The following is a 14,984-nucleotide window of genomic DNA, read 5'->3' as shown; positions in this document are numbered from 1 at the left end:
TAGACTTTTTAAACAGTTAATTATGCAGTTAGAGTGTAAGTACATATGCATAAGGACTACTCAGCCACTTTCAACATGCTTGGGTGAAGATGCATTGCTAAAGGAACACCATTGCACAGCCCCATTTGAATTCAACAGCGCTATTTGAAGACATTCCACTTGGTGCAGACTGAGGCAATGGCCCATCATACTGGGAAACATCCGTTTATTTGCTCCATAATACAGCTGTGATTCAGGCTGAATGCATCCATTTTATTACACCAAACCTGAAAGTTACTACTCATAGAGTACCTTTGAATGGTTGCAAAGCAAAGCTTTGTTGACTTTGTAATGGAGAGCATTCCTTCACAAGGGAAAAGTATCAAGAAAGATGGCTCTGCCCTCGGTGCTGCCCTCTCCAGGCACTTTGCAAGATATTGCAATGAGAAAGACTTTACCCTTTGTGTAACCCTCCTGTCCCTTTACTTTCACCATAAGGAACTTAAAGGAGCCTGGATCCCTCACTGTATCTTCATCAAACAGTTCATACATGTACATAAGCCCTGGTCTTTCCTGTCCAGGAATTAATAATTCTCAGCCAGTATAAACATATGTGTACATGAACTCAGTTTGGCTGCCATTCATTGACCCTTACCTGCAAGTGACATTTCTCTTCCTGCCATCTGCTGTTAATGGCTTGCTTTCTCTCATCAGCTGAGAAAAACAATCCACAGGGATATGCCAGCTAATATCAGTTTTTCTGACAAAGTGGCAACCCATTGAGGTCTGCTGTTATCACTCAGTCGGTAACAACATAGCAACCCACTCATCTACAGTGCAACAGATCTTCATTTACTTCATATGTTAATGGAATACTTTGGCATAAACAAAAGTCATTGGAGGATGAAATATGACATTTTCTCTGATGGATTGTTGCTGTGCTGAACTGTGTTGCATTTTTCTTACTGTAATCATGTCATCTTTCTGAAGTGGAGCTTCATCTCTGTTGATAAAGGCAGTGAAATACATTAACACTGAAGGCAGGTCTCAACTACTTTGTAATTGACTACTGTTTGGGAAAGGTGACGTACACTTCCTGTTGCAAGAGCTGAATGATACATTAAGATAAATAGAGGAACCTGGCTGTGTGACTTATTTGGTCTGTCTGTGCTGACAGGGGTACAGTCCAAATGCTTCTTTGTAACTCGATAGGTGGATGCACTCAGGACTGGCTCTATCTTTTTTGGGGACCTCTATAATATCTTGTGTGCCTACCCACCCCCACCCTCTGTGGAACCACATAGTAACATCCACACACATACCCTGGATACATATATAGACAAGTGCTTTCTGTTGTTTTAAAGCCCTTATTGTTATTGAATAAAACATGAAATAACAGCACAGGACATACAATAAAAAATCCTAAAAACGTGATGTCTGCAAGTTAAAATATTCAGTAGGGCTCTGGTGACCTAATAACTGTATCCATGAGTTGTGTCATCAATGTCTGCTATACGCAGTTGTGGAGGCATGTAGATTTCTCTCATGTTCAAATCTCTTCTTTTCAATACAAATCAAGGTCACAAGGTGGCAATTGCCTACAGCATTAACAAGAGGATGCTGAATAATTAGATTATTTCTTAGTTATTCCATTAACATTAACATTTTGTCATTCAGCATACACTCTTATCCAGAGTGACTTTTGTGCATTTAACAAAACAGCATGAAATGTACAAACACAAGGCCATGTAGATTATTCAGCATCCTAAGTGAAATGCCTGAGTAAATGTAAAAAAGTAAAAGTCAATACACCCTGGAAAGTAACCAAGGCAAAACAAATACTTTATTTATTTATAAATACACGATGAGCTGCAGTGCTGTTAAGCACACTGTTAAACACAACACAGTTTAAGCTATAACAAGTTATACAAAGTGGTATTTATTAGCCTAAATGACTGGAAAAAACACATAATAATTATATTTGTGTAGGCAGTGCTTTTCCTAGAAGACATTACTTGACTATAAATAAGCTTAAAAATATGCACACATTATCTAAATATTAACACCTGAACCAAGCTCAATATGAATTAGCTAGCGAGCTAGAAATACAATCAAGTTAGCTAGCTGAAGGAAATGACACCTCCTCAAAGGGCCTGCTGACACAAACATAAATTATTGCCCTGCCGCACCTCCCTTTGAGAGACAGCAAGGTAGACACACTTTATAACTACCTAGAAAATATTAGCTTGTTTGTTCCTTCTGTTGGCTTGATGGAGTTGAAGATGCCACATTCCAACTTCAGAGCTACCAGTGCAAAGATTCCCAAACTACTCCTCTAATGAAAGAGAGTCAATACGGTAACATTGGGCAAATAAAATGAGCAAATCGCAAGGGCTTTTTGTTTGTGTAACCACATGGCTGAGTGACTATGATCTAATCAGCAGCACAGTGTGTCCCTGAATTGAGAGAAAGTGTGTGTGTGTGTCTATCCAATTAAAATGGAATTACAATTGACACGTTCGATTAAGGAGGTTCCCATTATCTTTAAAATGCCTAAGACCAAATGCCTCATACCTTTTTCAGACCATAGATATCTCACAAAACAGTCATATGTTAGTTGTAGTCATAAAATTGGCCAAAGTTTTACCAGTATTTGCATTTTATGACGAGTTCGCACACACCTAATTATCAACAATGTGATCATATAACAACTGCTATCCAAATGCATAATAAATTATGTTTATCTTCAAAACGTAAAGATTTCATTCAGATTTGTTTCATCTTGGCTGTTTTAACTTTAAGTCAAACTTTAACTTTCTACCTCACGCATGTCATGCATGAAAATAATGGCAAACAATATCTTCACATGCATTTTCAAATTCTAAGAGGAAGCATTTACTCATAATTTATTAGGAAGGGGGCTAGCATGACAAACCTTCCCTACCCCAATCCATCAGCAATTACCAACACCATTGTTCATTCAGTTGCTTCACTAGGCTGGATGAATAAAAGCTATGGAAGTGTGGCTTGCTGGCTGGCTAGCTAGCTAGTGTCTACATTATTGTCAACTTAATTATTTCAATGTAGTGTTATAACTACTTGGCTATATGAGTTACTGAACAAAGTGACCATGGCTGGCTTATTGTATTATGAAATTGTGTTCAGACATCCCATTTTAATTTGCCACTGCTTACCGTATTCATAGGTATTTATTCCTCCACTCTCCAAACCTGTGAAAGCCTCTCTATTTTATCTGGGAAGATCTAACGAGTTTGGGGGATAGGGGAACAGCATGCTGTTGTAAATGTACGAAATTACTGTTTGGTGCTTCAAGCACTTTTGTTGAACATTGTCTGCCCCTTCCTTTCCTCCAGATGCTGATATTGTGCCTTTATTATTCTTAGAACGAACATATGTTTTTGTCTCTCTCAAGAATTCTGGCTCAAGCAATAATAGTAAAGATATATTTTGCTGGATCTTGAGCCTACTTCATGTATTTAGGTATATAAAACTAGAGCACACGTGCCCCCACAAGCAAAACTGCATGAGGCCATTGGATATTGCTTACACATGCGAAATACTTTCACTCATTTCAAGTAAAAAGATGACTGAAATATCTTCATACATCCTAGTTTATGTTCATATTTTGAAATTGTATTAATTTCTGTTGGCAGCTGCTGCTGAGATACTGTTTGTTTTTTAAAGTCAATGTTTGGAATTCATTACATTTGTTTTTAAATACAATGGTTACATTATATGGCTTTTAAATAATAGTTAAATAATAATGTAGATTGCCCATATGTGGAAGTCTTATAGGTATTTGGTATGCAAGTACTTATAAGACTTCCACATATGGCAGCTGCACCCATTTATGTGATTTGAGATATATTTTCTTTCCCCTTACGTTCTTGCTCATTGCTTAAATGCAACAAAACAGACACAAACAGAAACAAAATGAAAATGAATAAAAAATTACATTGATTCATTTTGCAAAGGCTCCTATCTAGAGTGATTAACAAATTAGAGAAAATTTTGTGAAAGACCAAAATGAAGACAAAGCAGCATACAATAGCACTCAATGTCAGTAAACACAACAGCGCAAAGAAAGATAATTACGTGTAACTAAAACAGAAGAGAAGAAACGGAAGTGTAACATGATGGTGGCTGTGTCATCCTTCATATCTGTTTCATTCTATTCTGCAAGAAAAACAGGCCAGTAAGAAAGTGACTGAGCATTGTTAATAGTAGTATCGGAGATTTTTAATATAACTGAGGTACTTCCCCCCATTTCAGGCTTTTTCTTGCTAATATAAGTATTGGGAACCCTTAATATAATTTAGGTAGGGTCTTTGGTAGGATCAAAGTGCAACTGAGATGTGGCTAAACATGTGGGATTCCACAGTCCAAGATTAGCAAAAGTTGTGCAGTGCAATCCAGGTACTGGTGAGGTTTAAGTTTTTCCAGAAAATAATTCTAATTGCTCTTTTAGGTTGTGTCAATAAAATCCCTCCTAGCCATCAATGTGTCTTTATCTGTGTAAGTTCTTTTTTGGCCAGAGATGAAGTCACCAGCATATCTGAATCTGCTCCTCCTTCATTTAACATTTTGCCTGGACTTCCTTATACAATTATTGTCTGTGCATTTATATTTTACTTGTATGTTGATGTTCACTTTCAGTTTCTGAGCCAACAAAAGCCACAATTGTTAAAGACTCCATCGCCATCTGTCACATGTAGTGCTTCTGAAAACATTACTGCAGGAGGAGAAATATTTTAATTGGCCCATGGGGAATTGATCGTGGTAGCACTATTTAAAAACAGACTTAAAGTGTGGTGGCAGGTGTTCAGGTGAACATCCTGATGCTGCATTTCGCACTTGCACAGCACTTGAAAGTTACATGTATACTGCTTGAATAGCAAGTCCCATTTTCATGTTGAAAAGTACAACTGAAACCACAGTACTGTGAATCAAAATATCCAGTTAATATGGAAATAAGGAAATGCTTATAAAATGACCTGGCATTAATTGTGCTGGTCAAAAAGAGCCATAGCTTTGTCAATAATATATATATATATGAGAGAGAGAGAGAGAGAGAGAGAGAGCACAGTGTTTAGCATTATGTGCATCATGTCAGTACCATGGCTTTGTGAGTGGGTATTACTGCACAATTTTGTTAACCAACCCTAGACTCTAGTGTAATCCAGTTGTATGTGATTCTTATGCATCAAAATATTCACATTATACTGTTAGTCAAAGCTGTCACTGCAATGGAAAACTCCTTAAAACATTATTAAGGCCCCACTTAATCCTGTCATCTCATTCCATGAACTGGATAATTACTGTGGCTTGTATAGAATAATGTGACACTGACTAATCCCAGCTTTTTAATTTTCGGTAAGGAGCTTTTGGATTAGAGGACAATGAGCTTCGATGACGGGCAGAATATTAAAGGCCTTCGTGTTGCAGGCTGTCAGGTGAGTGAAAGATGATATTAGCACCCTCCCCCAATTCTTTTTTACCCTACGGGTTTCCCTCAACATCATCTGAAGGAGGGAGCTAGTTTGGGGCTTTCCCTCTCCATGATGAACCCAATATGACTGTGAGTGAATGAAAGCCACAATGACCTTGTAGGTAGTCTCACATAGACACAACAACTTATGTAAGATGCACATATTGTTTTGGTGGAGCAGTGACACTTTAGATAGCACAAACACTTAGCAGTATTTTCTAGGTCCTTTACCAATTTTTACCTGAAAGGGCTGGAGTTGTATCTTCTTTAAGAATGCATGGACACAAGCAACTTATGTAAAATGCACATATTGTTTTGGTGGAGCAGTGACACTTTAGATAGCACAAACACTTAGCAGTATTTTCTAGGTCCTTTACCAATTTTTACCTGAAAGGGCTGGAGTTGTATCTTCTTTAAGCATGCATGGACACAAGCATCCCTTGGGAAAATTGGTAAATATGTAAATGCATTCCAAACTAATTCTCCTGTTTTGCTCAGGGATATGTAGTGAAAGATATCATCCATATGCATCATGCTGTGCTGTCAAAAAGCCAGTGCATCCAGTGAAGTATTTTTGTAGCTGCCATGGATTTACCCTGTAATTAAACTAATTAAACCTAAAATCAGTTATACTGTAATTGTGTCACATTCACCTGAAATAAATCATCATTTGTATTAAATGAAGTGGAGTAGAGAAATTGATTCTGGCACTTAATCTCAAATTTGCACTGCACAAGGTAATCCCTGTGATTTTTTGAGAAATTTGACTTATGGGGTTTATATACGTAGATGTTGGATGCTTCAGCTTTTCAAGAACTTCAAAGTTCCCTTTCCCTGCTTTTAGCTATGCTTGTGCCTGTACAGAAAAATAACATTGCCTGGACAGATCTTTTATTTAGGAGACCAAAGACTTTGACAATCACACACCACCTCAGTACACAATTCATTTCAAACTACAGCATAGGAGGGCTTCAGGCAAGTAGAATAGCTTTGCCACACACAGCCCAAGAGACGACAACTGAGCGTTGGCATATTTCTCATTTCATTTTCCATTCTCTGTTTGCACCATCTGACTGGCCTGGCATCAGAGGGTCATATGTTACATCATGGATCACAGCCCTAGGGTGTGAGGAAGGTGTCTTAACCCCCCATGTAAGCAGGTACTAAAATTGTTCCCTCCATCTAGAGCAATAGGTCCTGGCAAGCTCTGCAGTGACCTCCCATCTCACAAAAAAATAATATCACCTCTTTTCTTTAATGATTCCCCTACTTTGAACAGTGTATGATATAATTGGTTATCTAAAGGATGGCTTTGTTTACAAGTTTTGACTGATATCATATGTCATTTCATTAATACAGTTTGCATGGAGAAATGGAGTGCCATGCAATGTAAAAACATGGCTATATAAATAAGAATTCCCATTTCACGGGCTTCCAATAACAGCAGAGCAGTAAACAGGCATGAGTGTACATGCAGTGTTACAGTACGTCTGTTCCCATCATATTGTCACTGTATTGTAATTTGCTGCAGGCTCCCGCATTTCATATTGAACTGTCAGGTATGTTGAGTGTGCTTAAATATTAATATAGTTTATGTCAGAAGGTCATTTGTCCTTTTGAATACATTAAAAGTCACACATATTTCCTTTACTTTTTAATGAAAGGCACAGCTGTTCTGGACCAACCGTTTTTTGACCTTTTATCATGTTAATTTAGGTGTTTGTTCCTGCCATTTGGCATTAAAGAAGCACTGAAATTGAAACAGGAATCACCCTGCAGATTCTCAGTTAGTAGCTTATTACAGCAAAAATAATTCCAACTGCATTTATAGGGTAGTTCATATTATATGTCAGCCCCTTAAGGACCCAGCTGGACATTAACACTACACTGTTCTGGACTTTTCCACACTTACCTCAGTGCGAGCCTGTTCATTTCTTTAATATTACCTTGAATGGCTTGGGGTGGCTGGGTCTGCACTTGACAAAACTTCACAGAAAGGACCCAGAAGAAAAGTTCCACATTTCTTATCAAGATGAATGGCAAACCAGTAAAAAGCAATTATGTCTGTTATAATCCTTCTGGGGCTGAGGCACTGAGGACATTTTAAGCACATCAAAATGTGGGATCTGAGCATTCCTTACTGAACATTATTTGTCTCAACAAAATGAATTTCAGACTCAAATAGCTTTTGCATACTTATAGTACTTGTGAAAACATTTAGATTTCTAAACAACAGTTTAGACTACCCCCTGCATACTGTATGTTGTGAGATACACTATTCTGGTCTTGGACTAGTTTCATTCCCTGATTTGAATATTCTGATATTAAAATTTTATATAAAAAGCTATTTTGTGTGATTCCAGTGCAATAATTGTGCAGTCCTAATTTAATCTAACAGTCATCCATTATTTAGCTATCTGTATTTGATATCCATCACTCTGTTTTATAACATACTGGTATTTGTGTTCACAGATGCAAAAGAACTGATCTGTGGCTGCCGGGGACAGTCACTTATTTTAAAGTTCAATGGTATAAGCACACCTTACATTGTGTAATGGTGTGATCTTCATCTCTCTTATATATAGGGAGATGAAGCTCATAACATTGCGCAATAACACTGCATTATATAACATTAAGTTGTGATACTGTAGTTTCCTGCTTGCCTGGCAGATACTTAGCTGATCTAAGGACGTATATAAAATATGTATAATATCACATTATATCTGTGATAGTGTATATTTTTGGGATGTAACTTTCTACTGCACTCTAAAAGGGGAAGAGGAAAATGGTGTGTATGTATTTTCTATCAGAGAAGATTTTAACCTCCGCTGAACCATAACAAAATTGGGATTTCAGGAAGCAATGCTTTGATTATTGTACCATTTTAGATTGCAGGAACATGTAGGCCTTTCATTTTAAAGGCAAGTCTCTTCCTGACCTTCAAAATGGCTTTGAACCACTACTCTGGAGAATACAGAAAACCGGTGAAACACAATAAGGAAAATTCTGCACATATCCTGTTGTGAGCAGAAACCTATATATACATGAGGTATATATATAACAACTAAATTACAATTAAGGACTGAAACAAAAACTGACATAGCCTCATTTGCACATTTCTAGTTTGATTGATGTTGCCTGTAATTTTCGGTTCATGTTTTTTGTGCAACACAGAAAATTTCCAAGCATTTTGTTTGTGTTATGTTATCATGTGAGGGGCTATGAGAGGATTGGTGAGAGGCCATTGAATGAATATATGGAGCTTGGTCCACAAAGCTCACTGTTACTCAGTTACGCCACCTTCTGATTAAAGTCTCCACCCCAAAATACCAAAGTGAGAGATATGAAACGTACCTCATGAAAATGATGTTTCAAGAGCCCTTAATTCATTTTTTTACATCTTAGACAAGGGAAGTCTTAATCTTTAATCTAAAAGTATAGGCGTTTCTTATCCTTCTCACTCAGATGCAATTAGTATGCTCACTTGTGAACTGCTGTGAGATAAAATTGTGCTTAATGAGTTTCTCTGTACCAGTCCTAGGTAATGCTCTTCCCATCTGGTCGCTCCGGCTTTGTCCCCCTTTTTCATTTAACGGAGGTTTCTTTTATCTGTCTCGTAATACAAATTTAATGAATTCCGCTGATTAAAAAAACATACACAGACAGACTGATTTGTAATTTAGTCCTGGCTCTGGACTTCACAGAGATGTATAGCTACACATAGCCAGGTTGGAAGTGTGGAAAACACAGAGCTCTCTACAGCACGTGTACAATTCCCAGATCATACCAGATGGTCAAATCTGTGCATTACATCAACAAAATACAAAATGTTTTGCAATTTTGGTTTGGACATTCTGATTGTAAACATACCACTTCAGATGCCATGTCTGAACACAACATATCGATGTGTGTTCAGTCTGCCAGTGGGACTGTCAGAAAAGTGAAAATAAAATGCATTCCATTTTCAGTCTTACCAGGACTGCTGGACAGCTTAGCCAGAACATGCTTCAAAGGTGAATAGTACTAGGAAAATAGTGCTATTATCATTGTAACAGTGCTAGTACTCTCACTGTGACTTTCTGTAGTTAGTGGATTGATGTGACATTGAATAATGACGCAGAAAAATCTAAATCTGTCCCATTTCAAAGGTTAATGAGGAGAAGCAAGAATCCCTTAAAAAAAACTGAGGAGACATGCAGGAGCACTGGAAACGAACATTAACCCCAAAATTAAAAAAAAAAAATTCTTACAGCAATTAAACATAATTTTGGTGAGGCACAATGATAATGGGCTTTCCAGATGAAAAGGATAATTTACAAATAAATAAACTCTTTTACATAATTGTGAAGTATTGTCAGCATTAATTAATTAGGTATGGTTTGGTTTATAATTAAACAAAACCTCCAACAGACTCAATGTTTTCTACAAATTCCATTCCTTTTATTAGCTGTGATCAGGTCTGAACTAAACACTGGCTAAAATTAGACTGACACTTTTTGACACTACTGTACTGGTTGCGATCACTGTTTAGGGCATTGTAACGTAATATAATCCAGCCTCCAACCAGTTGGAATCCATCAGCAGAGGAGAACCTTGCCACTGCTGGCTGAATACAGTGATCTGCTGATCCTACACCTCCTCCATTCCTTCTCTTCAACACTACAGTGTTACATTTGGAGAGGTGATATTGCAACCTATTGTTTCCCATGGTTGTCTGGGTAATGCGCTCCCAGCCAGCACCATTAGCCAGAGATAATGAAACACCTCTTGGCTACTGGGGCCTGTGAAGACGGACCTGGCCTCCTGCAGATATCACAGCTCCCAGCATGTCCAAGATAGACCACTGCGAAGAAGCAAATCAAAGAGAACGCAGAAATGGGAATGTTTTTCAGTCTCTGTTGAACACAAAGGAAAGAGATTTTTTTTTTGAGGAAGGGCAGAGAGACCTCACATTTGCAGCTGGGCCCCCAGCTTAATCTTAGACTACTTCTCTACAGTATGTTAGGCAGAAATATGTATGAAAATAGAAAAATAGATATTCCTCTTACCACAAAAACACAAGGCAAGTAGTTTTTTGCATTCATGCACATTGGTATTCTGCTAAATACTTCAACTATTGTTTACCTTTCTACTGAGTAAAGGTTCACCCATTTTAGACTATTCTATTCATTACTTGTTTAAATGGAAATACACACTACCACATTCACATGTATTCCATGTAATTTCAGTCAATTTTCAGTTCATAATGAAAATCAGAATGAAGGCTGTGCCATCTTGAATAAATATTGTAATTAAAAGTGTTAATTAGTTCATAAATTACATTCTTTACTCCATTTCACATATTGTAAATAGGGAGAAATGCTGCTCTACCATCTCTGCCATGCATATCCAAGTCATAAGTTCATTCAATCTGAACAAAGCTTACAGGATGTATTTAATTGGACTTTCTTTCCCTGTTTACCCGACCATGGAAGAGATATTGGCTGCTAAATTTATCCCATGTTTGACTGTACACAGAAACACAATTGTACATTAGTAGTCTATCAAAAGGATGTTATAATGATATGGTTCATGTCAAGCAAGCTGTTGTTCATTGGGGAATGAAATAAGATAGGCAAGTGGCATGGCCCAAATACACTGCCGCACAATTGAAATTTTAATCAACTGCTTAAGCTATCATGGTCCAAAAGGAAATTATACATCAGCGTTTGAGTCAGAAATTCCCTTAGTCCCACTTATCTCTTCCTCTCTCCTACTCTTACTCTTTATCCTTCACACACACACACACACACACACACACACACATGCACACACCATGAAAATGAACAGCAAGAATGTGCATCCATCCATTCTATGCATTTTGTCCATTCCATTTTTTTTCAACATAGAGGTCCACCTCCCATTTGTAAGAGATAGTATTATAAGAGTGAAACTCCATATGATCAAAAAAGTGTGATCAAAAAGACTGGAATAAAATTGTTCCAACGTTAATGCTTTCGATACTTTAAACACTCAATTTATAATAATAAGGAAATCTGCTGGGCTCAATCAATACATATAACAAAACACCCAATGGTATGAAAACAGTGAATCTCATATTACATTAATTACTGAAACACACAGCATGTACAAAATGTTTGAGAAAAAAATGGTAGTTTAGACAAGTGCTTGTGTGGCAGGATATATGGCATGAGAAAGAAACATCTATAGATGAAAAATGCTGCCTTCTTGAGTTTTACAATAGCCTCAAGAGGAACCAAAGAGGCAGAGCTGAGAAATTCTACATTCCATTATCTACACTGTCTAAAATTCTTAAAGACTGTGAGTAGGAGGAGGAACTGGGCAGGAAGTCAATACAAACAGGAAAGGTTTTCCAGTATTCTTTTTAGTCCCCACAGTGCCAGTTATCATCGAGACACTTAATTAGTGTCAAATTAATTAGCGTAAGGCCATTTATTATTTTAATTTTAAATTTACTTAAGGATGCTTACTGCATCATGGCATTGTATCCTACACAAAGCCTGCAATTTTCACAGTAACATTAAAATAGTTAACATCAGTCATTTTGTTACTGATCAAATTATGCAATAAGCACAACTACATAAAGCTCAGATAAGCATGGCATACCAGACACATTAATAACCATTTATGACACATTGTGTGTAATACATGACACAGCAAACAGCAGACATCAAAACTGAAAAAATAGACAGCCCATGAATATATTACCAGTACAATTAAAATATATTGGGACCAGAAAAATATACTGAAATTTACCAAAACAACAATAATTTACAGATATTGAGTGAGATAAAAACACATTATTTAAAATGTATTCTATATATATCAAATATATTTTGTGAAGGGCGACTAAACTACACAAAAACAGCACCTTGTTTTTCAGGACACATGGCATTTCAGGAGATGTGGCATATTCATTTTAATGTGCAGTCAGTGTGGCAGAAATGGTCAGGAATTAGAACAAAATCAGAACAGGGGGGAAATGTGGATGTTGTCTGGTGTTCTGTTCCCTCAAGTGTGTGTGTGTGTGTGTGTATGACAGCCCTCCAGTCCATTGGAGAGACAACAGATGCCCTGTGCTTCCCTCTCCTACTTTGCTGGCTGTGATCTTCAGATGGGTTGGTGATGTCCTTTCTCCCTGAGGTGAAACTCGCTTCAGTGTACAAAAAGCTGATAGATCTGGAACTGAAAATAGATTTTTGATTCATCCCTTTTTTGTCATGAATTATTAAATCACATAGATCATCTGTACATGTGCGCTCAGGCATACTAAAGCTTTTGCATAATGCCTCTGTTAGTATTACATAATTAGGTCGAAATACAAGCACAACATTAAATAGTGTTCACTGCTAAAAATAGCTGGACTTTATGCAGTACATTACTGTAGTTAATATAGTGAAGCACAATATGTATTTTTTACAATAAAGTGAGGCATATTATGTTGTATTGTGAGTAAAAATATGCTAAGCGAGTGCTGCTTTACAAAGTAAAACTTCATAAAATAGCACTGCTATTAATTTCTAGAATTATTCATGCTTCCTGTAAACAGCCTCCCAGGAACATTTTTTAATGTTGACTTGACCGTTTGACCGAGCCATAGCTTTAACCATATTTGGTTTACTGTTTGATGTCTGTGAAGTTTGAATGTTACCCTTGTGTGTTTTGTTTAACTATGTTGAACAGAAATATTATTTTGTTTGTTGGGCATAAGCATCAACTGTTCCAAAAGGACTTGGCTGACACTCCCATGAACTTTTGGGATGCTGTATTATTATTTCCTGTGCTTGTGAGGTTATTTGCTAGTGGTACACTTGTTGCTTTGTTGTCTGCAGGAAGGGAATTGGTGGTCTTTTTTGTATACCCTGATCTGCACATGTTATCCTGTCTGCATCCAAGCTTCCTCCATCCTTGCCTTCCACTGCGTATCTGTGTTCTCCTAAAAAGCAAACAATAGTAAAATATGATAATCTGCTTTATATTAATATTATGTATTATTTTTACAGAATATTAATATTCTTAAAAAATGTAATAAACAACAGTCTGGTTACTGTACTACTACTAATAATTTTTAACAATTACTTCATACATGATGCAATTTTGTAGCATTGAAGAAATACACTCAAACTCTGTGGATGTGAAATGCGGTAAACAGTACCACAATATGTGATTTATCAGAAGCACTAATTGATAGGGTACTGTTACAAATTCAAACAATTTTATGGGGTTTAAAGTCATTTCCCATCATTTTAGATTTTTAAAGGTGCATTCATTTCAAGCAAGTATTGTGAATCTGTTTTAAAAGGCATTGTTTGCGGTAATTTTGTCATTTCATTAACCCACAGCCACAATGAGATGCATAAAGCATTCTGTCACTAATAACTTGCGGATTGCAAACTAATTACAGCCATGCCTTAAGTAGGTGTAATCAGGGCAACTGATCTTTGTTATCTGTCATGAAAGATATTTGTTTTTCCTCACGGGTGCACAATCTAGAGTTTTCCTCCTCTGCTCTTTTCACAAAGCCTGGACAGGTTCAAAAATACTGAATGTTGATTTTTATGCTCTTTATTTAGGAGAACTAGTCTCACCATCTCCACTGGCAATGATGTTCCCTCCATCACTACTGGTGCAACAAGTTCTCAGACAAAGAGAGGCATTAAATTAGACACCATTGCCATTGTTACACCAGGCAGTAAAACCCAACTCTCTTACAGTTCCCCCATTACTATCACATCTGTTTGTCCTTGGTGGTTAGGGCATGGTGACCTTCCATTCCAATGTCTTGTTTTGTTACCATGTTAGATGTAAGGTTTTTAATCAGAGGACATAAGAAACTATGAAATATGAAACAAGCAGGAAGCTCACAGCAGAGTGGTTAAGGGCTTGGCCTCATAATCAAGTTGCAGATTCAATTCCCAGGTTGGCCATGTAACCTTGAACAAGGTACTTAACCTAAAATGCTTCTGTAAATATACAGCTGCACAAATGGATAATGCGTAAAAATGTCAGCGATGTATAAGGGCATCTGCTAAGGCAATAAATAATGTAAATAAAGTAGGTTATTTTTGCACAACACTGGAAATTTTGCCTTGTAAGCTATAACCTGTAATTCAGCCTGGAACCTGAGAGAAGTGAATGTGGGGTGAGCTTGAAATGATAGCTCAGGGAATCAAATTTTTATTATTCTAAAAGAATGAAAAATTTTATTTTAAATGAACTTCCTGTTTTACTACCATGTATGTGTCTTGGTCTGTAATTCCGCTGCCCTGTGATATGAGCTCGCCACGAAGGTCAAAAATATCTGAACAAAAACGGAATAAAGAAAGAAAAATCTTAATGTGAATTGTAATCACCGGTAATTCAGTCTCCAGTGTATTTAAAATGCTTCTTTAATTTGCCTTTCTTTAGCTTCCATTGAAACTGAGTATTGCTGAGCAGGGGATTGAGCTGTTTGGACTGGGCTGTCTATTAATTT

Source organism: Megalops cyprinoides, chromosome 4 (genome assembly GCF_013368585.1).
Source record: "Megalops cyprinoides isolate fMegCyp1 chromosome 4, fMegCyp1.pri, whole genome shotgun sequence".
NCBI lineage: Eukaryota > Metazoa > Chordata > Actinopteri > Elopiformes > Megalopidae > Megalops > Megalops cyprinoides.
The sequence above is the reverse complement of the archived record's forward strand: the minus strand, read 5'-3'. Positions refer to the sequence as shown.